General features: G+C 40.0%; 1 protein-coding gene across 3 annotated transcripts in view; it reads right to left on the reverse strand.

Moving 5' to 3' along the window:
• The window catches only part of RALGPS2 (Ral GEF with PH domain and SH3 binding motif 2), a 163,059-nt gene extending 137,098 nt beyond the window's left edge, over positions 1-25,961 (reverse strand). For all 3 annotated transcript variants that reach the window (XM_032317209.1, XM_032317207.1, XM_032317206.1), the window contains exon 1: positions 25,852-25,961. The gene's annotated coding sequence lies outside the window, so the exon portion shown is untranslated. The remainder of the gene's footprint in view (positions 1-25,851) is intronic.
• Positions 25,962-27,274: the final 1,313 nt, after the last annotated feature.

Raw genomic sequence — 27,274 nt, forward strand, 5'->3', positions numbered from 1 at the left:
TGCTGCTAAATGAGTAAAACAATCTGCCAAACAGTACCTAAGGTATAATCCTTCTGGCTGTCATTGTCATTATTACAGTGTACATCAGAGATTACATCAACATGTACTACAATGGAGCTCTCTCCAGTTTTCCAAGTCAATTTTTCCCTAACTTTGGCTTACCTGTGTATTTTTAAATTTCTACAAAGACATTATTTTCATTAGAAAAAAGTTAAAACAAAAAATAAAAACCGTGTCTTCCTACAGACTGCTTATAAGTTACAAGAGGAAAAATAAGTAGCTACACTGTGTGAAGAAACAGGACAACACCCTGAGCATGCAGACCAAAATGACCATCACCACCGAGGAACAGACTGACATCATGGGGCTCTGCTGGGATATTCTGGGAAGGGCACAGCACGTATGAGTATGAGCTGGGGATGCACAACCTGAATCCGATCTCGAGGAAATGGACAAAAATAAACTGAGAACATTCTATGAATTCGTTCTTTTAAAAATCTCAATATTTTATGAGGCACAAACAAAGGCTAAGGAACTGTTACAAATTAAAGGAAACTCCAGAGACATGACAACTAAAGAGCCTGTACTGGAGGGCAGTAAATGCTCTAAAATATCGGAACAATTCACAAAATGAGAGTATTAACTACAGATCAAAGTACTGTATCAGTTTCCTGAATTTGACAACTTCACTGTGGTTACTTAAAGAATAATTTTGTTTTAAAGAAATACAAATGAAATATTGTCAAGTAAAGAGGTATGACGTATGCAAACTAATTTCAAATATTTCAAGAAATAGGCATGTGTATGTATGGGAGAAAGGAGTAAATGATAAAGCAAACAGGGAAAAATGTTAAAAAAAAAACAAAAAACAAACCCAAACCTGACAGTCTGAAATTATTTCAAAATAAAAAGGGGGGAACCCTACTTTAATCCACAAAATTTCACAGATAACTAAACTATACATCTAATTTTAAAAAGGTACAACTCTTCCCACCAACAGATGGCGTTAGTGGTCACTTTTGAGCCAAAATGGTCTCAAGAACAGCCTTTCAGAATTAAGCTACATATATCCCAAATGTTTTGTCTCGTGTTATTAATACAAAGAATAAACAGATGACTATTATTTAAGAGGCAGAAAGTACTTTGAAGATCCCAATTTAGGATACATTTCAAATCCCCAAGTTTTCCCTTATGTTACTCCCAGGGCAGGCCCTACATCCCACTCTTGAAAAATCATGGCTGTATAACTTATTAGCAAGTCATAGAAACCATTATAGTCTTCAAATGTGCAAGAGAGAAAGAAGATGAGGTAAGAAAAATGGAAGTAAAGACAAAGAAAAGGAAGAGGGGGGAAAGGCATCTTTGCTTATTCACGATTATATTCCAATTCCCTGATTTTACAGAAGACAACAATCTCACCGGAGATTGTATGGCCAAGCTCACATAAAATCAACTAATCGCACAGGTAGGTCTTAAATTCAAGTCTTCTGTTCACTAATCCTCGGCACTTTCTACAATACCAAATTACCCACCCCCTAATGAACCCTTAATGGAATGTCTAAATACTATGAAAACCTGGGGGTGAAACACCTGATTTCTCTCCATTTTCACTTCTAATAGAAGTTCATGAGGTGAATAAGGACACACACAGGAAATAACATGTACAAAGGTCAGGAAGGGTGAAATCCTTTCTCACTGGCATTTAGGGAACTGCCAAACTGGCATTTAGGAAATTGCCAATCGTTAAGCACAGTATAATTAAAAGGGCAAAATGTAAAAGAGAGAGGAGAACTTTGAGGAACTGCATCTGAAGAAGTAGGTATAAAGGGCAATGGTTGTTACAGCAAAAAGAAAAGCCTGGACTTTATCCTGTAGGCAATAAAAGACAGAGTCCTTATAAATGGACTACTAACTTACATGATCTTAGAAGTTTCATTCAGAAGGAATGATTTAGGGGCGCCTGGCTGGCTCAGTGGGTTAAGCCGCTGCCTTCGGCTCAGATCATGATCTCAGGGTCCTGGGATCGAGCCCCATATCGGGCTCTCTGCTCAGCAGGGAGCCTGCTTCCTCCTCTCTCTCTCTGCCTGCCTCTCTGCCTGCTTGTGATCTCTCTCTGTCAAATAAATAAATAAAATCTTTAAAAAAAAAAAAAAAGAAGGAATGATTTATACTGCACACACATAGAGACCATTAGTCATTCCTACTGAATTCAGAAGTCTCAACAAATAGATACCACTGTGATGTCTTCAAGTATAACAGTACCTCGATATTTATGAGGAATCTGTCCCAGGAAACCCTGAAAAATCCCCAAATTCGAAACAACTACTCTACTATGGCATATAATACATTGAAGTATAACTAATTTTTTTTTTACTCCTACAAGCCTTTTAATGAATCTAAAAATAGTGAAATAATTTACACTTGTTACACTGCCATACAAATTGCAGAGTAGACTGATTTATACCCTTAATTTAAGCCACCACAGAATCTTACATTTTATTCTGTTCAAAATTCCTCTTCCTAAAACTATTACTTTTTGCTTCCCTTTGGTCACCAGCACTAGGAGTTGGCTTGGGAAGCATCAATAGGACTGGCAACAAAAGTTACTACACAAAAAAGCAGAGCATCATCAATGCCACAGAGACATGCCTCCTGGCTTGAAACCACTTAAAAGCATAAACTTGAACAAAAATCAAAATGGCTGGAGTAATGCTTCAGCAAGAAGGCTCAATTTTAAACTAAGTAATCTTTTTCCTCTCTTCGGAAAACCTCCCCTCCACCCTTCTAGGCACTATCCTGAAAACATGATCAACCGGGCCAGCGGCATGTACACAATTCCTGTCAAAACCAGCTAGGTTCTGGATTTCCCTATAACCCCCCCAGCCTCTTTCTACAGGCAGGCTTGCAGTTTTGAAGGCCTTAGCCTGCTGCAACCTCCTCTGCCCGTCAAAGCAATAAAGCTATCGGTCCTCTTTATTCCAAACTCTCTTCCCATTATATTTTGGTTCCAAAGCACGGAGGTCAGTTTTCGACAACAGCGTGATGGACTAGTAACACATCTGCGCTCAGCAAAATCACAAATCATCATTATGTCATACACTAGTCAAGTCATTCATAAAACAGTGAAAATCACAAGTGTTAATTTGTGAAAGAGAGATCCATTCTATCAGCAAGTCACTAGCCAAAAAAGCATCACGTACTCCAACAGTAAACATCCCACTGGCCTTTTAAAAGTAGCGATGCCTATACCAACACAAATATTTGCATGCCAACCTGTATCTTATACATACACCTTAAAATAACTTCAGCAGAAGGATTAGGAGAAATCTTCTCATTTTAGTAAATTTACAATATAGTTTCCCATTATTCAGAACTGAACAAAGTGGGTCTCTGAAAATGTTTACTCCTGCCTATCTTCCTGGGCTACTCACTGACCAGAAGAAGAGAATTTCCTATATAAATATTGAGGTGCTACAGAGACTGGAACACTGCTCTTCATTTAACAGTCCAAGGTAAATATTATTATATTCAACTTAGGAAACTGAGGATTAGAGAGGTAAAGAACAGAGATACATTCTAAGAGCAAAGAAACCTTCCCTTAAAGGTTTCCTCTTCTCATTCTCCTCCCTACCCCAATGCCAAAAAATACCCAGGCTTCCTTACATGTGTCACTGGCTACAATTCCTTCATACTTATTATGTCTGACTATGAGGAAATGTCAGGAAAGTCTTCACTAAGAATCTGATATTTGAAATGAGTCTGAACGACTAGAAACCGGGCAGATGGAGGGAAGTAGTAAGGACATTTCTGGCAAGAGAAAATAATACTTGCAAAGACAGAGGTATGGGAGACACTGGCATGGCAGGAGAATATTGGTTAATTCTTTGCAGGAAAAAAAAAACCTGTGTGTGTGTGTGTGTGTGTGTGTATGAGAGAGAGAGAGAGAAACAGAGACAGAGAGTGAAGGCATGGGAGGGAAGAAGGAAACACAACAATAAAATTACAAAGACAGACTGAAGACAGATCGTGAAATGCGTACAACAGCATGGGAAGAAACATGCACTTTACTCTCTAAATCAGAATTTCTTAATTAGGAGACCATGAATTAAATCCTAGGGCCAAGAAATATATAACTTCCCCCAAAAGTATAAAAATTATGTAATGAACACAAAAATTAATTTTCCTGGCTCCACAGCTATCAAGTGATTTTCAGAGGGACTCAAGATAAAAAGTGGTTAAGAAACACCATTCTGGGTGACTGGGAATTAACCGTGTCATTACAGGCAGGGATGTGTGCCATACCACTTTTATTTTAGAAAAGAAACTGGCAACATGCATGGAGGCCGGTGGATTAGAGAGAACCTTAAAAGCAGAGACAGCAATAAGGAGGTTATTGCCCTACTCCAGCCAGGAGATTATATATACATTTTCCAAAGCTAATTCCACAGACTTCTCAAAAGTAAACTCTCTAGAATTTGTCGAACATCTGCATACGGGTTGTGAGTGAGCAAAGCTGTAAGCATGCCTTATCATTCTCCTTCACCTTTGTAGCTCATGTCATTCACTCATTCCATACCATCATCTCTAGAGGACAGTCGGAACATCAGAGCAGCTACAAGTGAAAGGGCACCGCTTTCTTCCATTTGCAACCAGCTACTACTGGGAACTGACCAGACAATATCAAGTGTCCCAACACGAAATGCTGATGGTGTAGAACAGGGGCTGGCAAACTAGGGACCACAAGCTGAATTAAGCCCTGTTTTTATAAATTAAAACTCTTATTGGAACACAGCCACGCTCCTTCATTTATGTATTGTTTATGGTTACTTTCACCCCGCCCCCCAAAAGGGAGGCCTGAATAGATGCAACAGAGACTGCACAGCCTGCCAAAAACAAAAGCCTAAAGTAGTTACAGTCTGGGCCTTTAGAGAAAGTTTGCAGATCTGTGATCTATAACAAAACCTGGGACAGACTCTACTTCAGAGTGCACTCCTTTAGTACAAGAGACAGGGTATGCAGGGGAAGGCTGTTTGCAGACCAAATTCAACTGTGTTTAAAATCAGTCTTCTGAGGCAGCCGCACGTACATCTGCAGTAGCTGCAACTTACTCCTAAACAGATCGAATATACAGAATTCCAAGAACAACTGTTCTTGGGTTATTGGAAAAATAACCCTCCATGCAAGCAACGTATTAAGAGCCAATGTTCTCAACCCCAATCCAAATCTTTGTCCTTAGCCTTCTTTCTTACACTCAAATCTGCCTTCTCCCTCCCTTTTCTTTTAAAATGGAAAAAAAGAGAAAATACAAAGATCCAAGTATCATGATGTAAAACTGCTAAAGTGTCTGATCTGAGAACAAGAGTCTTGGTCTATTTGTGGAACATCAGCAAAAAGGTGGCCAGGTAGGCATTTTATTATTATTTTTTAAGATTTTATTAATTTATTTGACAGACAGAGATCACAAGTAGGCAGAGAGGCAGGCAGAGAGAGAGGAGGAAGCAGGCTCCCTGCTGAGCAGAGAGCCCAATGTGGGGCTCGATCCCAGGACCCTGGGATCATGACCTGAGCCAAAGGCAGAGGCTTTAACCCACTGAGCCACCCAGGCGCCCCCAGGTAGGCATTTTAAATTAATGACACTTAAACCTAAAATTCTGTATTTCAAATAGCCACTAATTATTTGAAAAACAAACAAAAACTAAATTTTAGTCCATTGATTAAAATTAGGCTCTATTGATAGCCTCTTTCAGGTTTGGTTGGGAAATTACGCACACGGTAGTAGTGATGTTTTAACATTTTTTTCAAATGGTATGGAAACAAATACTGCAACATATCCAAAAAGATCAAATTCAGGTAGTGTTTGGGGCCCCTGAGTGGTGCCGTCAGTTAAACGACCCTTGGTTCTGGCTCAGATCTGATCTTGGGGTTGTGCAATCCTGCTCTGGGTCAAGCTCTACCCTCAGCGCAGAGTCTGCTTGAGATGCTCTCTCCCTTTCCTTCTCCCCCTCCCACTTGTGCTCTCACTCTCTCATATAAATAATCCCTTTAAAAATAATAATAATATTTCAAAAATTAAAGAAGCTCATAAATATATCATCTACACATTCCCTAAAGTATAAGACACTACTTTCTCTGAAGATTTTTGTTTAGCAACTTCTTTTACCAGTAATACATTCAACAAAGAGTAACACAGGATTCAAATAGTAAGTGGCTACAATGATTCTAAACTGGGGTTTCTCAACACCAGCACTATTTCTTTCAAGATTTGAGAGAGTAAGAGAGTCAGATAGAGTTCACAGAGAGGGAGAGGGAAAAGCAAGCTCCCTGCTGAGCAGGGAGCCTGATTCGGGGCTTGATCCCAGTGCCCTGGGATCATGACCTAGGCTAAAGGCAGAGGCTTAACCCACTGAGCCACCAGGCACCCCAACCCTAGCACTACTAATACCTGAAACAGAAGAGGACTGTGCTGTGCACTGTAGGCTGTTTGGTAGCATCTATGGGCTCTATCCACCAAAAGCTATCAACAGTTGTTAATCAAATGTCTCCAGATACCACAAAATGTCCTGTGGGGGGCAAAATGACCCCAGCTGAGAACCACTGTATCAAATGAGTTAAATTTCTTGATGATTTCTAAGAAAAAGATTTCAACGGACTTTTCCTGCTTTGTGTGTACTTAAAATAATTATGTGAAAGATACAGCAATGATGCATGTTATATAAAGTTTTTAGTAAATCTTTTATCAATTCATATCACATCAGGATCTTTATCACATCACTTTTTAAAAACAGCTTTATTTATACAGTAAACTTCACATGTTCAAAGTATACAGTAAATACCCATGAAAAAATTCTCTACAATCAAGATAGTGAATGAACATACCCAGTTACTCCCAAGGTGCCTGGTTTCTTTCATTCACGGTAATTATTCTGAGATTCACCTGTGCTGCTATGTATATCAACGGCCCATGCTTTTTTATTACTAAGTCAAATGGATATATCACAATTTGTTTAGCCATTCGTCTATTGATGAGCATCTGGATTTTAGTGGTTATTACAAATAAAGCTGCTGTGAATATTAGTATGCAAGTCTCTTCAGTAAATACCTAGGTATAGAATAGCTAGTAGGTCTATATTGAACATTTTAAGAAACAAACTATTTCCTAAAGTGGCTATACTATTTACAGTCCCAACAGTAAAGTACAGATTCCAGTTCTTTCAAACCCTTGCCAACACCTAGTAATTAGCCTTTCTGGTAATCCTAATAGTATGTATTGGTAGCTCACTACGATACTCATTTATTCTTCTCTAATGACTAATATATTTAATATAGGTTACAGATAAATAATATTTGAGAGTTCTCCACATATTCTAGATGTAAAGCCTTAGATACTTGATTTACAAATATTTTCCATCACTCCACAGCTTGTCTTTTCATTCTCTCAATATTTTTTGAAAAGCACACATTTTTAATTTCATGAAGTTCATTAAATCAGTGTATTATTTTATGAATCTGCTTTTGGTATTACATTTAAAAAGATCTGCCTCAAATAAATTAATTAATTAAATAAAACTATTTGCCAGGGCGCCTGGGTGGCTCAGTGGGTTAAGCCGCTGCCTTCGGCTCAGGTCATGATCTCAGGGTCCTGGGATCGAGTCCCGCATCGGGTTCTCTGCTCCGCGGGGAGCCTGCTTCCTCCTCTCTCTCTCTCTGCCTGCCTCTCTGCCTACTTGTGATCTCTGTGTCAAATGAATAAATAAAATCTTTAAAAAAAAAAAAAAAAACTATTTGCCAAACTCAAGATCACAAAGATTTTCTCTTGCTTTTGTCTAAAAGCTCTATAATTTTAGGTTTTTCCATTCAGTTCTATGATTCATTTTGAGCTAATTTTTGCAGGCAAGAGACAGACTGAAGATCATGTACTCGTATATGGATATCCAACTGTGCCAGCATCATCTGTCAAACGGGCTATCCTTTCTTCACTGAATTGCCTTTGCGCTTGGTTAAAATTCAGTTGTCTATATATGCACTGGCTTATTTCTGGACTCTTCTATTCCACCAATCTATTTCTCTATCTTTACCTCAATACTATACTATTCTGATTAGTTTTATAATGAATTGGGACATCGGGGAGTATTAACTCTCCAACTTCCATTCTTTTTCAAAGTTGTTTCTGCTATTTTAGGTCCTTTTCATTTCTACATGAATGCTTGTCAATTTCTACAAAAAAGCATGCTAACTAAGAGTATGGAATGGGATTGCACTGATAATAGATCAATTTGGGGATATTTGTCATCTTAGCAACAATGAGTCTTTCAATCCATGAACAAGGACTACCTCTCCAATTATCTAAGTGCTCTTGGATTTTGTTCAGCAATGCTGTGCAATTTTCAGTATTTCATACGTGTTGCTACTGTCAATGGTAGTGATTTTATTAAATTTCAACAGCCAACTGTTCTAGTTTAAGAAGTACAATTGATATTTATATATCAATCCTGTACTCTCCAACTTTACTAAACTCACTTGTGTTTTAGTAGTTTTGTAGGTTCCAAAAGATTTTCTACAGTCCTGTAATCTGCAGAGAAAGACCCTTTTACTTCCTCCTTTCCATTCTAAAAGACTTGTTTTTTTTCTTCCTTGACTACACTGCCTGGAACCCCCAGTACATTGTGGAACAGAAATAGTGAGGGTAAACAATCTTGCCTTGTGCTGGGTCTTAAGGAGAAAGCACTTAGTCTTCTACCATTAAAATTACATTACCTGTAGTTTTCTCAGAGATGTCCTTTATTGGGCTGAAGAAGTTTCTTTCTAATCCTAACATGCTCAGTTACTATCTGGAATGGAGGTAAGATTATCAAATGATTTTTCTTTCTGCATTTATTGAACCACACTGCTTTTCTTTTTTAGCTGGTTAACAGAGGGAATTACGTTGATTGCTTTTTAAATGCTAAACTAACCTTGCATTCCTGGAATAAACCCTACCTGGTCATGATGTTTTGTTTTAAAAATGGTTACACTCCACTTGCTATAATTTGTTTAGAATTTGTGCATGTAGGCTCATGTGGGATATTTCTGTGTAGTCTCTTCTTTTCTCCTACTGTCTTTATCTAGTTTGAATATAAAGGTAATGTTAGCCTGTATAGGTAAAGGTCAGTTAAGAAGTATTTCTTTCTCTGCAATTTTCTGAAAGTATTTGTTTAGAATGAGTATAATTTGCTCCTTAAATATTTAGAATTCACTTGTGAAGCTATCCAGGCCTAGTTTTTTTGGTGGGAATATTTTAACAGAATTGAATTCTTTAACAGAGACAAGACCACTCAGGTTGTCTATTCCTTCTAATTTTTTTTTTTTTTAACAGATTTTATTTATTTGAGAGAGCAAAAGAGCAAGTGAGAGAATAAAAGCAGGGGGAGCTGCAGAGAGAGAGAGAGTAGGAGAAGGAGAAGCAAACTCTCCACAGAGCCTGACTTGGGACTCAGACCCAGGACCCTGGGTCACGAGTTGAGCCAAAGACAGATGCTCAAGTGACTGAGCCATGCAGCACCCCATCTATTCCCTCTTTAGTGAAGTTTAGTAGTATGTGTCTTTTGAAAAATTTGTCCATTTCATTTTTGTTGTAAAACTTATAAACATAATGTTTATAATATTCCCTTTTATGGTCTAGAATCTGCAGTGTTGTCACTTCTATCATTCCTGAAACTAGCCAGTCTGGTTAAAGCTTTATTCATTGTATGGAACTTCCCAAAGAAAAAGTTTTTGGTTTCACTGATTTTGTCTATTGTTTTTCTGTTTTCTATACCTTTCCCCACGCTGATCTTTACCATTTCTTTTCAATTACTCTGGTTTAAACTGCTCGTTTTCTAATTTCTTAAGGTGGAAGTGGGGGTAATTAATTTCAGGTCTTTTTTCTTTTCTAATATAGGCGTTCAGTGCTGTAAATTCCTTCCTAGGTATTACTTTAGTGGCAGCTCATGAATTTGCTGTGTTTTCATTTAGTACATAATACTTTTTAATTTCCTTTTGATCTATCCTTTGACCCACAGGTTATTTATAATTATATTATTTAGTTTTATAAGTATTCATGAAATTTCCAGTTTTTGCTAACAATTTCTAATTTAATTCTACTGATTAGAGAACATATATTGTCAATCCTTTTAAATTATTGAGACTTGTTTTATGGCCCAAAATATGGCCCATCATGGAAAATGGACTTAAGAATTGAGAAGAGGCCCCAAAACAAAAAACAAACAAAAAGAACTGAGAAGAATACTCGGGTGTTGTTGGAAATATCCATAAATGTTAATTAGGTCAAACTGGTTTACACTATTTTTCAAGTCCTCTGTATCCCGAGAAGGGTACTGAAATCTCCAACTAAAATTGAGAATTTGACTACTTCTCTTCGGAGCTGTATCAATGTTTAATGTATTTTTGAAATTCTCTTATTAGAGGCAAAAAATATTTACAACTGTTATGTCCTCTTAATTAACCAACTGCTTTATCATTATGTAACAATATCCTTTATCCTTGGAAATATTCCTTGCTCCAAATGAAGTCTACTTTGTCATATATTAATACAGCCACTCTTACTTCTGTCTATTGTTTTAAAGTATGGTCTATCTTTTTCCAGTGTTTACTTTTAACCTATTTGCACTTTTAAATTTATTTATTTATTTATTTATTTTTAAAAGATTTTATTTATTTATTTGACAGAGAGAGATCACAAGTAGGCAGAGAGGCAGGCAGAGAGAGAGGAAGGGAAGCAGGCCCCCTGCTGAGCAGAGAGCCCGATGTGGGACTCGATCCCAGGACCCTGAGATCATGACCTGAGCCGAAGGCAGCGGCTTAACCCACTGAGCCACCCAGGCGCCCCTGCACTTTTAAATTTAAAATATGTTTCTTGGGATGCCTGGGTGGCTCAGTCAGTTAAGTGTCTGCCTCCGGCTCAGGTCATGATTCCAGGGTCTTGGGATTAAGTCCCGCATCAGGCTCCCTGCTCAGTGCAGAGTCTGCTTCTCCCTCTGCCTGCTGCTCCCACTGAGAGTGCTCTCTCGCTCACTCACTCTCTGACAAATAAAATTTAAAAAATAAAAATATGTTTCTTATAGTCAAGGATATATAGTTAGGTCTTGCTTTTTTAGCTAATCTGATATTCTCTGCCTTTTAACCAATATTTTCAGACCTTTTATATTTGACATGATTATCGATATGGTTAGGTGTAAGCCTATCATCTTGCTATTTTTTCGTATTTATTCCATATACTTTTTTCCCCTTTTAATGCCTTCTTTTGGATTAAAACACTGTATTTTCTTTTTGTTGTTGTTTTGTTTTTTGTTTTTGTTTTTTTTAAGTAACTACATTTTCTGATTCCACTTTAACTCCTTTGTTGGAGTAATCTGTAACTTTTTAAAAAATAGGATTGCTGGGGCGCCTGGGTGGCTCCATGGGTTAAAGCCTCTGCCTTCGGCTAAGATCATGATGCCGGGGGTCCTGGGATCAAGCCCCGCATCAGGTTCTCTGCTAAGCGGGGAGCCTGCTTCTCTTCCTCTCTCTCTGCCTGCCTCTCTGCCTACTTGTGATCTCTCTCTCTGTCAAATAAATAAGATCTTTAAAAAAAAAAATAGGATTGCTTTAGGATTTATGGTATACATCCTTTAACTTACATGGTCTACCTTCAAGTGATATTATACCACTTCAAGTGCAGTATAAAAATCTTTTAACAGTATACTAACCAGAATTACTTAAGACAGCAAGACAGTCAAATTACTTAAGACAGCATTTTTTTAATGCTGTATACCTAAAATACTATTTCTTACCCTGCCTACACCTGGGTTGCTCTATTCTAAGTGAAATGTGCAAGAAAATTAACTTCTTAGGGTCCTTAAGCTATAAGAAATTCAAGTTACCCCAAGTAGCATTATATATGTCTATGACATGTATATGATATACATCATACAGATATGCTATTTATTGAATAACTGTTATACACTTAGCATTATTCTAAAAGCTTTGTGTCATCTCATTTAATCTTCTTATCAACCCTATAAAGAAAGCTATTATTTATGATGCTCATATGACTGCGACAGAGAAGTTAACCTGCGCAAGGCCACAAGTTAGTAAAAAATACAGCCAGAATTCGGAGGTGCCTGGGTGGCTCAGTGGGTTGAGCCTCTGCCTTAGGCTCAGGACATCTCCAGGTCCTGGGATCGAGCCCCACATCGGGCTCTCCCCTCGGCGGGGAGCCTGCTTCCCCTCTTTCTCTCTGCCTGGCTCTTTGCCTACTTATGATCTATCAAATAAATAAATTAATAAAATCTTAAAAAAAAAAAGAATACAGGGCGCCTGGGTGGCTCAGTGGGGTAAAGCCTCTGCCTTCGGCTCAGGTCATGATCCCAGGGTCCTGGGATTGAGCCCCACATCGGGCTCTCTGCTCAGCAGGGAGCCTGCTTCCTCCTCTCTCTCTGCCTACCTCTCAGCCTACTTGTAATCTCTGCCTGTCAAATAAATAAATAAAATCTTAAAAAAAAAAAAAAAAAAGAAGAAGACGACAGCCAGAATTCTACTGCTAAAAGTCTGACACCAAAGCCTGTACTCTTCCCTGGGGAAAAAACTGGATGTGGTCTCAAGAAGGGCAGGAAACATGGAAGTACTAGAATATTGGAAGAAGGGTATCCACAGAGCCAGAAATCAGAATCTTCAATCTCTTGCTCTGGGCTTGTCTCTCTCTCACACCTCATGATTTCTCACTTGAAATTTTGTTTCTCCCAGTATAAATGCCCAATTCTTTTCTCATCCCACCTTATAATAATCTTGTCCCACCTTATCAAATGTAACTATTTTCCACCCCATTGCAAATAAACTCTTCAACCCAAACCATACCAAAAAGACTAATTCTTACTGTTTTCTCTTCAGTTGTGCTGGTTTCCTAATTATACTCTTTATACTTTAAACATACTTTTTTTTTTTTTTTTAAAGAGAAGGGAAGAGAGAGAAAGAGAAGGAGAAAAGAGGAGGAGGATCTTGAGTAGGCTCTATGTCCAGCACAGAGCCCAGTGCAGGGCTCAATCCCACAACCATGAGAGATCATGGCCTGAGCTGAAATCAAGAACTGGCCCCACCCAGGTGCCCAATGAAACACAATTCATTAAGGAACACTCTGGCCCTCCCCTCACTGAGTCTCCTCTCCTCTGTCAGCAGCTCTTCAATCTGACACGTAACTACATATGGTCTTATGCTATTTACTGTGATTTCACATGTAAGATTTCATCTTTCATCAAGAAGATGTAAGTGAGCGCAAGACCCAAGATCTTAAAACTCTATGATAACACAGTACTGTGCCTACCTAAAATAATCAAAACTACTGTCGATAAAAACAAGCAAGTCAAAAGTGCAGTTTCTTATCTGTAAGATATCCTCAAAACATTACTCTTTTAGTAGACTTCCCTGGTCTCCCCAGCTTTAAGAGACAGGATCTAAATCACATAAAGTTACAAACACTACAACCACAAATCAAAACTGAAAAGTAGCGGAGTTTATCCTAGTGACAACTTACAGGTCATTCTTTTATAAGCTATGCTGATCAAACTTACATACTAATTCCCTGGCCAGAAATGTTCTAGTCAAATCTTGGGAATCTAAACAAGGACTAGAAGAGGTCTAACAAATAACTTACTTCAGTAACCTTAGAGATCTAGAGTAACCCCAGATATGAGAGCTGTGTTTACACTTGATCTTCAAGGTCCTGAAAGAGGAAGAGTGAAGAATTCAGCTAAATACGTTGCTTACACTCTCTCATTTAATCCTTACAATGATCCTATGAGAAGATACTCTAATGCCCAGTTATAAATTGGTAAACTGAGGGTAAAGAAACTTGCCCAGATTCATACAAACTTTAAGCACAGGATTAAAGCCACTATGTTGCAAAATATATATATATATTTTTAAAATCAAAATTATAAAATTATTTGACTGATTCCAAGCAAATGCATTATTAGAATTTTAAGGCAACCTGAAATCATAGTTTTGACATTCACATCCCTTTCAATGAAAATTAAACTCTAAGTTAGGATGCACATTTAATAGAAAATGCAAATGATACTAGACCCAACCAAAATCCATAGGCTTATTAATGTTTCTCAAGCAAGCACATTGAAGTATATCATTCCTTGTTCAAAAAATCATTAGTGGCGGGACGCCTGGGTGGCTCAGTTGGTTGAGCAGCTGCCTTCGGCTCAGGTCATGATCCCAGCGTCCTGGGATCGAGTCCCACATCGGGCTCCTTGCTCCGCAGGGAGCCTGCTTCTCCCTCTGACTCTGCCTTCCACTCTGTCTGCCTATGCTCGCTCTCGCTCGCTCTCTCTCTGACAAATAAATAAAATCTTTAAAAAAAAAAAAAAATCATTAGTGGCATCATCTTTATGACATTTGGCTATCCAACTGGATAAAGACAAGAACTAGATCTTACATTAAAATAAGTTGGATGAATTAAAGATGAAAAACATTTAAGCCTTAAAAATATTAGAAGTAAACATATGTGATTAAAAAAAAATCTTGGCATAGGAAGTCTTTCTAGACTAACAAAAGAAACAAGATACTGATATAACAAAAGAAAATATAAGACACAGACAGTGAACATTATTTCATCAATTCTAAGATACGTATATCCTCCCCTTTTAACCTCTCTGAAATCAGGATGTCTCTTAAAATCAAGTATATCATGGTTTAACTGATAGCATAAGCATATATTTATTCTTAGTTGTACATAAAATAGTGTATCTTACAACTAAAGCCATCTTAGGCTCAATAAGATACTGAATTGACAAAAGATAAAACAGGGAAAACATCTACAACAAATGACTAAATATTCTTAATAAATAAAAAGCTCTTACATGGGGCGCCTGGGTGGCTCAGTGGTTAAGCCGCTGCCTTCGGCTCAGGTCATGATCTCAGGGTCCTGGGATCGAGTCCCGCATCGGGCTCTCTGCTCAGCAGGGAGCCTGCTTCCTCCTCTCTCTCTCTCTGCCTGCCTCTCTGCCTACTTGTGATCTCTCTCTGTCAAATAAATAAATAAAATCTTTAAAAAAAAAAAAAAAAAAAAAAAAGCTCTTACATGTTAATTAAAGTTAACTAAGAGGGTGTTTCCACTCCACTGTTCATGTATCATGTAAGTTAGGGGTTAACTGTACTACTCTATATACTTTTTGTGTATCTGATTTATTTCATTAAAAGATTTTAAATCAACGCACCTGGGTATCTCAGTTGGTTAAGTGCCTGCCTTGGGCTCAGATCACAACCCCAGGGTCCAGGAATGAATCCCCACATTGGGTTCCCTGCTGACAGTCTGCTTCTCCCTCTCTGCTGCACCCCCTGCTTGTGCTCTCTCTCTCTCCGCCTAGCTGTCAAATAAATAAATAAAATCTTAAAAAAAAAAAAAGACTTTAAATCAAAAAGACTTGTGCTTTTAAAAGAATATGAGAAAACAGGTTAAAAAAGAAAAAGAAACTGGAGAATGTAGCACAAACAATCAAAAACATGAAAATGAAAATTCCACTGCAAATGTTTAAAACTGCAAATTAAAACAGGAAGCATTTATCACAAAAGAGATCAATATGTGTGCTTTTAAAGCTTACCATCAAATCAGTGATAGCATACACACTTATACACAATGGGAAAGAATTCAAATGTACTTAACTTGTTTGTTAAGTTTGTACTTAAACAAGCAACTCTTGTTTTAGGAATTCATAAGGGAAATGATCAGAAAAGTACAGGAAGACTTATTTTAAAAGGATGCTAACTTTCACTGTTTATAATATGTAGAAGTTAGAAACAACCTATATATCCATCAAGGGATTGCCTAAAAAAATGATACATCTACATAACGTGACAGTATGCAACCATTAAAAATAACAGTATAGAGAAAATGTCTTTGAAAGTCATGTAATTATTCCTGGAAGTACACAAAGACTATTTTTCCCCCCCTGTTTTAATTTAAAAATGTTTTCTATTGGTTTTTAACTGAAATATAACTGGCAAATATACAAAGGTTTTTTGTTGTTGTTGTTGTTTTTTAAAGATTTTATTTATCTGATAGAGATCACACGTAGTCAGAGGCAGGCAGAGAGAGAGAGGGAGCAGGTTCCCCGTGGAGCAGAGCGCCCAATGTGGGACTCGATCCCAGGACCCTGGGATCATGACCTGAGCCGAAGGCAGAGGCTTTAACCCAATGAGCCACCCAGGCACCCCTATACAAAGGTTTTTTTATACGAGGATCAGATTTTTTAAATCTTTTTTTTAACTGAGTTTTAAAGACTAAAATATGTACTTATGTAAGGTACACTGTTCAAGAAATTTTTACTATATAGCCACCCACGTAACCACCATTATACGAACAACAGAACTTCTCCAGTACTCTAGAAGTCTTGCTCCTCTCTAGTCTCAACCCCTAAACACTACCCTGACTTTATCAACACAGGTAAGTTTGACCTCTTCCTGAACTTCAAAATAAAAGAATCATACAGTATATACTCTGTGTCTGCCTTTTTCTGCTCAATATTTTGTTTGTGATATTTACCCATACTTCCCAGGAAGGGCAGTAGTCCTTTTTCGCTGATGTGTAGTATTCCAATGTAAAGCATAGTACATATTATCTGTCCATTTTGTTGTCGATGGACATTTGGATTGTGTCTTATTGGGAGTTATGAAAAAAAGCAGTTGTGTTTTTTCAGGTTTCACAACTTATGTTATTTGCACTGTCTCTTAACTTTTAGATATTTCTATTAATAAAATGGATTAGACAACCCAGAAAAATACAAGAAAAATATCTGGCATCTCACCACATACACAACTACCATTTTCATTTTAAGATTTGTGTTTTACATAACTGATATTATGTTACATATATGCTGTTTTTCCCCCCCTAAATCAATCCCTTTTCCTTTCAGTTATTTTTTCCCTTTTTTCTCTCCCTCTCACCTTAGCTCAAATAGTAACAAACCTTTATATTTAATGTGCAACATTTTTCCATCCTTACTAGATCACCTAGATCACTTACACACATATGCACAAATACACATACATTAGGTTTTTGTTGTTTTACAAAAAATGAGATACTTTATATATTCCTCTGCATCCTGTTTTCCTCAAATATGATGGCAATGTCCTCACATCACTGATTACTTTTGCCATAACTTATATTTTAACAGCTTTATTAAGATATAATTTCCATACCATAACAACCTACCTGTTTAAAGTGTGTAATTCAGAAGATTAAGAATACATTTATCATGATGGGCACTTACTAATGTACAGAATTCCTGAATCACTATATTGTATACCTGAAACTAATATGACACTTCATGTTAACAATACTGGAATTGAAACTTTAAAAAATAAATTGCATGATTCAATGGTAAGTAAAACCATCCCCACTCAATTTTAGAACTTTTCATCACCTGGGATCATGACCCCAGCAGAAGGCAGATGCTTAACCGACTCCATGCTCCATGACAGGGCACCAAGGCGCCCAGTCATGGAGCATTTTCTAAGACTTATTTATTTAGTTGAGAGAGAGAGAGAGAGAGAGAGAATCTGAAGTAGACTCCTTGCTGAGCAGGGAGCCCCACGGGCTCTATCTCACAACCATGAGATTACAACCTGAGCTGAAACCAAGAGTTGAGGCTCAACCAACTGTGCCACTCAAATGCCTCGCTCCAAGACTTTCATTTTTTAAGATTTTATTTATTTATTTGCTTGACAGAGAGGAGAGAGAGCGAGAGAAAGCACAAGCAAGGGGAGCAACAGAGAGAGAGAGAAGCAGACTCCACGCTGAGTGGACTCGATCCCAGGACTCGAACCAAAGGCAGACGCTTATCCCAGAGCCACCCAGGTACCCCCCAAGACTTTTTTAAAAAATGAACAGATAAATAAGTGACTGTTTAAAAAAAAAAAAAAAAAAGATTATTTATTTATTTGAGAAAGAGAATGAGAGAGAAAGAGCTTGAGAGGAGACAGGTCAAAGGGAGAAAAAGACTCCCTGCCAAACAGAGGGAGCCGGATGCGGAACTCAATCCCAGGACTCCAGGATCATGACCTGAGCCGAAGGCAGTTGCTTAAGCAACTCAGCCACCCAAGCCCAAATGAATGATTCTTAAATCAAAGTCTGCACGTGGAGAAAAAATTATAGTACTTTCTTTTGGCATTGCTCTAGATATAAGCATTATATAGGCTAAATTTGTATGCATTAAAATATATACACATATATGTACATATCACATATGAAAATATTTCTGATGAGATAAATAAAATAACCCTATCTAAAATTTTAAGAAAAAAAAAAAAACCACCTAAAGTAAGATATCTTACAATGATGAGATGTTAGATGTATTCCTAGTAAAAGTCAGGGACATGACATTCAAGTGGGCCCTTCATGCTGCTGCCCAGCAATCACACCGTATTTCCCCCTTCTGTTCTGTTCTCTTTTCCACTCTTTGAAAGAGGACTATAGGGGCACCTGGGTGGCTCAGTGGGTTAAAGCCTCTGCCTTTGGCTCAGGTCATGATCCCAGGGTTCTGTGATTGAGCCCTGCATCAGGCTCTCTGCTCAGCAGGGAGCCTGCTTCGTCCTCTCTCTCTCTCTGCCTGCCTCTCTGCCTACTTACAATCTCTTTCTGTCACATAAATAAATAAAATCTTAAAAAAAAAAAAAAAAGAGGACTATATGATGTATTTTTCCCTCTTTTCAAACCCCTAATATAGACTCCTATTCTTCCTTATCCTCAACCAGTGACTTATTTTCCTTAGCTGAAACCCTGCCCAAGCCACCACTATCATATCTGTGCCTATAAACAGTGGACCCCTCAACAACACAAGGTTGACTGTGTGGGTCCACTTATATGTGGATTTTTTTTTCCAATAAATACAGTACAGTACTGTAAATGTATTTTCTCTTAAAATTTTCATAGTAATATTTTCTTTTGTGTAGCTTACTTTGAGAATGTGTATATAATTCATATCAATATACAAAATATGTGTTGGCTGTTAAATTATTAGTAAGGTTTCCTGTCAACTATAGGCTATTAGTAGTTAAGTTTTGGGGAAGTCAAAGGTCATATATGACTTCTGGATGGCACAGAGGTTGGCGCCCCAACCTCTGTGTTGTTCAAGGGTCAACTGTATTCCATCTTCTCTCCCTGTTTCTATAACCTCTCCGTACTCCTATTAAAGCAAAGGCTAATCCTTCCACCTGTGCACATAGATCAGGAGTCAGCAAACCATGCCCATGCTATCTATGGCTGCTTTCAGGCTATTAAAGTAAAGCTGAGTAGTAGTAACAGAGACTGTTTTGCCCACAAAGCCTAAAATACTTACTATCTAGCCCTTTGAAGAAAACTTTGCTGACCACTATAGATTATCTCTCCTCTCATCTAATATGGGCACAGCTGGTTGCAAGGGCCCATTAAGTTCCATGCACAAGAAATAAAGTAATATCCACACAAGAAACATACAGTATCAGTGATGTATCAGATATACTCATGACAAAAAAAAAAAGGATCTTAACAGGGAGAGGTCACCTATTAAGGATGAAGACTGAATGGCAAGACTCTCGAATAACCACTTGAAACTAGGAAATTATAAGGCAATCCCTTAAATCTTCAGGGAAAATTCTTCTACCTTAGAATTCTATACCCTAACCAGCCAAATTATTAACCAGGTATTATTAGCATGGAAGCAAGCTATTTTCAGCCATACAAACATCTCAAAAATTTCACCTCCTCATACATTCTCTCTCTTGAAAGTTAGAGTGATGCATCTCTCTAAAACAGAGGTATAAATGGAGAAAGAAGGCGGCATGGATCTGGAGACCACAGGCTCTGATAAAGACAAAAGACAGAACTCAAGAATCCTGAAGGCAAATCATGGGCTAAACCTGGGTGGCAGAAGTCGAGAACCACCGTGTAGATTTGAGCAAAAGCATAGAAAGACCTAAGGTTTTTCCCAATTTTTAAAAAACTGAGCAATCAAATATCTGATGTGCTTAAACATCCTGGGACAACATCTTAATTAAAAAAAAAAAAAAAAATCAGAGACAAATGGGAAGCTAAGCAAAATTTAAAAGAAAAAATTTTTACTCTAAGAAATATCATCATAGTACACTGCAAAGGTCAATGGTGAACATATTACGGGGTCATAATAATGTGAAAAGTGAACACTGCTTTAACCAAAAGCATGATATACTGGGTGATAAAAGATGATGTTCAAGATGGCCCAAGAATCCTAAAGCACAGACTCAGCTCCCACAGTAGCAAGCCAGGAGATAGTATCTAAAGTTGAAAAACAAAAAGTATTTTAAACTATGGGAGTAAATATCAGAAGAAACACCTAAAAGTATCAAAACTGAATGCTCTGAGAGCAGAACGTAAGAGGAAAGTTATACCAAAATGAAGCAGGGAACGGTGTTTTTCATTTTAAGTCCTGTAGTACGATTTTCTTTTTAACTGCAGTTGTATTATTTAAAGTCAACAATTAATGTGTTTGTTTAAAAAAAAAATGGGTTTTGTGTCATTTAAGGTCAGTTAATTCACTCACCACAAATATTACCTAGGTATTGACTATGTGCTAAGTTCTCTTCTGGGTGCTAGGAACACAATAGTGCAGGGAAAAAAGCCCTTGCCCTCATGAAACTTATATCCAAAGGGAAAAAAATAATAAACAAATTAATGTATGCTATAATGTCAGCTAAATTAATGTTGTGAAGAAAAATAAAGGTAAGGGTAGAGTGTGGTAAGGATGCTACTTCAGTAGAGTTTTCAGAAAAGGGGTCCTTCCAAGAATTAGCAAAAAGGAAATCAACCTAAAAATGAAAATGTGTTTTGAGAAAACGTCATGAAAGTAGGATTACAGGAGGGTATCAATTAAGTTCAAGGTGAGAGCTTCATTTTAAGCCTTTCATACTCCAAAGCAAAGTATCATTCAAGAGCCTACACTGAAGTTCTCAGTGGCACACAAATTGCTAGGCACCCTTGACCTAAAGTCACAGGAATACCGCTATTTATACTCTTCCTATATCCATAGCTAGCCATTACATATTAAAGTTACCACATAAATTTATACTCAAACTTTTTTCTATAGAATATGTAGATGTTTGTATTTTAACTATGCAGTTAAAAGTTTTCCTAAATCAAAAGCTCAACAAATTATTCAAGAAGGATTTCAGTTTAATTCCAAGTTACCAAAATTCATCATATCCGATCTTCATTCTCTCACTACAATTAAACACTAAACATTGGGAATAAGACGCCTTTAAAGAAACAATTTACAGGGTAATACAAAACATTCACTTTCCTTTCAAAGGACCCTCACTCAGAGGGCTGAGGTAGAGTTTCAATCTCTTGAATTATCTTTTCACTGAAAATTGAGTAACTAAAAAAAATGTATTAAGGTTGAAGGGATAACTTTATCCCAAATATGGCTGTTATACAATAGAACCTCATATTCAAAAAGTAGGATTTTAATGTATCTTATGCCCAAAATACTTATACCTTAAAAGTACACCAAAACTGTGTCTTTTTTATACAGCACAATAAATGATAATGAATGAAAGAAAGGCAGGCAGGGACAAACCCCCCAGCCCCAAAGAGGAAACCACCCTTAGAAGGATTTAATAAGGAGCCCACCACCTCTCCCACTGATAGGTAGATGACAAAAACCTGACTGGATGACAGGCGCAGGGAGTTAATCTGATTAAAACACCGCCTGCCAACAAGCCCATAAAGACCCCTAGTTCTAGGGGTGCCTGGGTGGCTCAGTTAAGCATCTGCCTTTGGCTCAGGTCATGATCCAAGGGTCTTGGGATTGAGTCCCCCATCAAGACTGGCACAGGGCTCCCTGCTCTGCAGAGTCTGCTGCTCCCTCTTCCCCTCCCCCTGTTCACAATCGCTCTCACTCTCTCTCTCTCACACATACACACACACACACACACACACACACACACACACACACGCTTCAAACAACAAGGAAGAAACCCTAAATCTAAATGCCAAATAAGCAACCCTCTTGGGTCCCCTCCCGCGTCAGGAGCTTTGTACTATCACTCAGTAAGGTTTGCTGCCACCATTCTTCTCTGGTCTCTCTCTTCATTCTTGACCAAGAACTGGGGACAACAAAGGAGAAGAAATCCTGTAATAGCGATACTTTTGGATTTTAAATAGGTTTTAAAGTTTAACTCGCAAAAAGAAAGTTAAATCCAACTGTTTCAATTAGGGTAGGGTTTAAAGTTTAAATGTTATTTAGAAATTTCTGGAAAAGCAAACCAGTAACAACTGTACGCACGGATGTTGATGCTCTCCCCACCAAGCTCTACCATCCTAAGATGGAGCACTGCAGTACAGCAACAGCTACGACTCAGGTTTGGGATGACTGCTTGCTCACAGGCCTTGTGCTTTCACATCTAAAATTGAGATAATAATGCCTACAAAGACAGCAGTCCTGGGGGGTGCCTGGGTGGCTCAGTCAGTTGAGCATCCAACTCTTCTTGATTTTGGCTGGGGTCATGATCTCCAGGTCCTGGGACTGAACCCCACAAGGGCTCCATGTGTCAGGAGTCCGCTTGGGGATCCACTATGTTCCCTCTCCCTCGGCTCCTCCCCTCGGAAGCGCGCACTCATGCGCGTGCACGCTCTCTAAAATAAGTAGATCTTTAAAACAACAACAAAGTTAGCAGCTCTGTCAATGAGAAGTATCCATATATTTAAGTATCAATAATGCATATTAAAAAGCTTTGTGATCACAAAGAACTACACCAATAATCATATTTTAAACAAAAAAGAAAACTATCACTTCCAAATTTTTCTGATTTCAGCAAAAATGGCTATCAGAGTCTACGGAAGAAGAGTGGGACACTGGTCCACTCACACACACAGCCAGAAAAAGAAAATGTAGGTTTTTTTTTTTTTTTTTTAAAGACTATTTATTTGTCAGAGCACAGCAGGGGGAGAGGTAGGCAGAGGAGAAGCAGGCTCTCCGCTGAGCAGGGAGCCAAAAGCAGGACTCCATCCCTGGACCCCTGGGATCATGACCTGAGCTGGAAGCAGAGGCTTAACAGGCTGAACCTCCCAGGCGTTCCAAGAAAAGATGATGTTTTTAAAAATTTAGACTTAAAAAAAAATTAGACTTCCTCATAAACAAGTGCCAAGAGGGACTATTTTTAGCAAACATTTAACTATACAAACCAAAAGACTAAAGTTGTTTAACCACATGCAAACTGCACATCATCTGACTTCAGGTAGAATATTTATTTTTGGTTATACTTGGGAACCAGATACCCAATGTATATAAACCTCAGCATATTTCTTAAACAACTGTCTTAATGCTTTTGTTCACTCAGTAATAATTCCCACTATTCTTAGAAGGAAAAAACACGAACAATATCCTTAACCAAAACTCATCACAGGTGATTTTACTTCTTAACCTTTAAAACTAACATTAAACAAACAGCATTATCTGACAATGACTAACAGATTATTTACTCATTTAGTCTTTAAACTCCACCAGAGCACAGACCTGTCTTTTTCTGTTGTATCAAAAATTCGGAGGCACCTAACTGGCACCAAACATGTACTCAATAAGTATGTGTGGAATGAATGAATGATGGAATGAGTAAACTGGGCTTCTAGACTAAAGCTTAAGTGTGTAAAGTTGCAACAGAATATTTTCACTTATATATATATCCATCACTGGGTACAAACAACCACAGTCTCAATTACAATGACACAGTAAACTGAAAAAGACACATACTATGTATTTGAAAACACAACTCTATTACTGGTATGTAACACACAAAGTAAAAGATTCACAAAGCCAGTTTTTTAGGTTTTTTTCCTCAAGAAATTTTCTTTTCTAATATCAAAATATACACATATATTAGAAGAGGCATGCTGCAATCTTGATAAACCAAACACTATCTTTAGAGTTCTGTTGCAATATGGAATAATTTAGGCAAAGTGAACAGTATTTCTGGAGTCCACACAAAATATTTTGAAAAGTCAAAGTCCTTAATTAAAGGTTAAATAAAATGAGTATATTTCAAAACTATATTGAATTTTTAAAAGGGAAAATAAACCAAGCTTAGAATAATGTATACAAGAAGTCATCTAGTATTCTTTATTTGATCTTTAAGCTAGTAAGACAAGTTATTTTCCAAATTTTTAAAGCTGTATTATAAACTTCAGACTCACAAAGCTTGAATTAGAGAAGTTACTTTTATTAAGGTGACACTGTTTGGTAAGTTCCTTCATATAATTCTAAAGTCTACAGTAAGATATTCAGCAGTAACAGTACAGTAATATACATTATATTCATGATTCTACCCAACTTGCACAAGCATTATTATCTGGGTGGAACAGGCTTTATGGCTAGCAAGCTGTGATCTGTGAATGCAATAATATACGCATGGATCGAAGTTTTCCAAGATTCTGATGGTCATCTTCAAAGAGACTTAAACAAGAGTAGATCTGACGGGTGAATACAAAAATACAACAAAATCAATTCATAAACACCGGTACAAAAACAAGGCTCTCTACAAAAACTACAAGCGTTGGAGAAGGAAAAAAAAAAAAAAAATCCAGGGCACATAAAAGATAAAACACAATTAATTGCTGCCTGTGTTTCCTACTTTACGGTATTAAACAGCGGTTATTAGATACTCCTTTTTAGCGCTCTCTTAAACAGGAATTTAGTGTTTCAATTGCCCCTCCTCCACAGTTAACATCAGTGCCCTTTCTTCCTCCTCCCTTACCCCTCCCAGTTCAAACAAATTAACATTTGTACGAAGGTACCTCCTATCAGCTCGCAGCTTCTTCCCAAACACGCCCACGTACACTGAAACTGGCCTGCGTCTACACAACACACAGCTACAGGAAAAGAGCTCCGAGGGGGGTAGGTGGGAGGGTAATTTAGCTCCGCACAGGTTTATGGCTATTTTCCAGATATTAGCTCCTCACGCTTAGCTCGGGTTTCTGTCAAATCACCTCCAAAACCCGGTGTTTATGAGCCTACCTAAATCCCATACTGCAATGGAATTCCAGATATTTGCAGACAGATATCCCGACTTTGCAAGTGTTTGATCAGATCCGTCCGGAATCTCTTTGCTCGATCCGCCCGCTCCCATCCGTACAGCAACCCGACCCCCGGCCGCGCCCCCGGCCCCGCACCACGCCGCGCGCCCGGCCCGAGGCCAGCGCAGGACCAGCCTCTCCCGGCCCGGGGCTGGCGGGCGACCCGGGCTGCGGGGGCTCGGCAACAGGTCACCCTGACCGCGGGCGCGGGTTCGCGGGCTGCCGGCTCAGCTGCCGGCTTCGGGGGCGCAGCGCCAGGGCCAGGGGAGGGGGTGTGGCCCGGCTCCGCGGTCCCGGCGCGTTGGTCCGGACTCCCGCTCACCTGAAGGGAGGCTGAGGCACAGCCGGCAGCCAGGGCAGCGCGGGCGGAGGCCAGGGGCTTTCGCCACCCAGAAGGGAGAGCGAGGCTGCCTCAGGGGGCCACCGCGCCCCCGGTCTCGCCACAGAGACCGGGAGCTGGGACCGCCCGGCCGCCTCCAGCCTCCGAGAGCGAGCCGCCGAGGGAGGCGCGGCCCCGGGCCCCCAGCACCCTCCACCCTCAGCCGGAGCCCCGCAGCCCCCTCTCCGTGCCGAGGACGAGCAGCCCCGGGGCCCGCGGCCAACAGCTCCACACCGCAGCGCCGGAGCCGCCGCCATTCCCCGCGCCGCCGCCGCTGCAGCTCCGCGCCGCCCGGGGGGCGCAGCGCACCCACCTTCCCTCCCCCGCACCGCCCGCCGAGGCTCCGCACCGGGCCCGCGGCCAGAGCACCGACCTGTGCAGCCGCGGCCGTCGCCTCGAAGGATGGGAAGACGACGGCGGCTTCAGGCTTCGTCGTCGCCGCCGCCACCACCGCCGGCCACCACCGCCTAGGCTAGCGCCCGGCGACCCGAGCAGTCGGCGTCTCTCATTCAGCGCCCGCCGCCGCCGCCGCCGCCGCCGCTCCGGGGAGGGGATTAAGCTGGATCCACCCCGTCAGCGCCGGGGGGTGGGGGAGGAGAGCGGGCCTGGCGGGAGCGCGCAGGGAGGGCGGGGCGGAGCCGTGCGCGCGCGCACCAAACGAGCGCACGAGCGCGTGCCCCCGGCGCCGCGACCGGCAGGGTCTTCGCTGCGCGCGCCGCGCCAGCCGCTCTACTGCCCCACAAGCCCAACCGCCGCGGGGGACCGGTGTCCGCGGCGCGCGCCGCTTGCCGCAGACCCTCGGCCCCGCGCTCGCGGGAGGGAGGGGCCGCTACGCGCGCAACGGAGGGGCGGAGAAGGGTTGGAGGGCCGACAGGTGGGGCACCCGCCGCAGCCGACCACCTCCTCCCGGCACGCGGCCCAACACGGTGAAATCCACCCTGGTGTCCGTCGCTTTCAGCGCCGGCACCTCATCTTTAAGGCCGGAGAACAAAGTCTGGAAACCCTTGGCCCCCAGATGAGATATTCCGCCCGCTCCAGGGGTGGTTTGACAATTAGTCGCTGCGGGCAAGTGAGGGGGTTCCGGATGTGCAGAGCCACCCCACTGCAGTAGAACATAAATTACGGTGATCAATACTCTCACACAGAAAGACTGGGGAAGTGTTAGAAGTAGGCCTTGGTAAGGGTTTTGCAGGGGACTGCCTGCCCTTGGCTTCATAAGCAAATGACAGAAATTTGACATCCCCGGGGTCTCAGATGGATGAGTTCTGGGTGAAAAGTATTTTCACGTCAATGCGTGAACAAGATTCTGAAATATCAAATATTTTCTGTGAAAGAAAAAGGAATGGATGCGGGATGAACGGTGGAACGGTGTTGTTTTGGAGGGTGCACTGTATGGGGTGGCCTACTTAAAATTAGCAACAATTGGTGCCCTGTGACTGTAAATGGAAGGTTTTAAGTGAGCCACCTTTATACACGCTGTCATTAGACCACTTGGAAATGGATGATTATTCGATGATCCGCAGCTCGCTCTTGAAGGCCACGTGCAGTTGGATGCGGACGGAATACTGTGCACTAGCCTTGGGTATAAAACACGAGAGAACCAAAATTGTTCCCATTTGGTTTCTTTCTCCCTTTAATAACCACTGAGCAGAAATGATTAATCTTGTATATTGAAGAATGCTCATTATTTCCTTCTTTGATCTCCTGGTATCCTAGCCGTTTACTCTTAGGGAAGCTAGAATGTCTTCAACCCCTTCCTTTCAACAGGGTTATTTCTTTAAAGCCTTCCCTCCCCC

This window comes from Mustela erminea, chromosome 17, assembly GCF_009829155.1.
Source record: "Mustela erminea isolate mMusErm1 chromosome 17, mMusErm1.Pri, whole genome shotgun sequence".
Lineage (NCBI taxonomy): Eukaryota > Metazoa > Chordata > Mammalia > Carnivora > Mustelidae > Mustela > Mustela erminea.